The sequence below is a fragment of the Mastomys coucha genome, unplaced genomic scaffold (genome assembly GCF_008632895.1).
Source record: "Mastomys coucha isolate ucsf_1 unplaced genomic scaffold, UCSF_Mcou_1 pScaffold13, whole genome shotgun sequence".
Classification (NCBI taxonomy): Eukaryota; Metazoa; Chordata; class Mammalia; order Rodentia; family Muridae; genus Mastomys; species Mastomys coucha.
The window spans coordinates 65,426,245-65,426,917 of NW_022196895.1; the positions used below are offsets into that span (position 1 = coordinate 65,426,245).

General features: G+C 50.1%; 1 protein-coding gene across 10 annotated transcripts in view; it reads left to right on the forward strand.

The window, feature by feature from the left end:
- Positions 1 to 673, forward strand: part of Tcf4 (transcription factor 4) — a 345,876-nt gene that overhangs the window by 131,448 nt on the left and 213,755 nt on the right. The window lies entirely within an intron of this gene.

Consider the following 673-nt stretch of genomic DNA (forward strand, 5'->3'; position numbering starts at 1 on the left):
GGCTGGCCTCGAACTTAGAAATCCTCCTGCCTCTGCCTCCCAAGTGCTGGGATTAAAGGCATGCACCATCACTGCCCGGCTCATACTGAATTTCTTCAAGCTTTTCCAGTGTCCCTCACATCCAGAGCAGTTCTTAGCCCATCGTCTACTAAAGGCAATGTGTTTGCCTCAGCTGCTCTGCTGTTACCCCGTGAACGCGTGACGGCTGTCAGTGTTCTGCTGGGTACCACCCAAGGCCCCAGGAACCTCCCATTTTAAGCATGGAATGCCTCAAGAGATGCCATGGCATGTATGGACTGTTACGGCAATGCAGAGGTACATGCTGTTAGCCTTATTTTGGTCCTGGTTAGGAGTTGAAAATATAGAGTCTTTGAGCCACGGATGATAATAGTTGTTCAAAAACACCTTTGTTTTCTAGTGCGGACGGAGTAGAAGGCAGGAGCAGGTGGGCCAGGGATAGCATGCTCAGTTTCCAAGATATCCCCACTAAAGTGGGAGGGTTTCTTTCTTAGCGTGCCCACAACAGCCTTTTTCCTAGGCAGTAAGTCCCTCATCGCAGCTTTGCTAAACTCAGGGGTGTTGCTCTGTGAGTGGTCACCTCTAGCTGCTTTCCTGTCCATTTTAAAGGTCCTCAGTCTCACCTTTGCACATGACTGAGAGGCCCTCAAGTTGA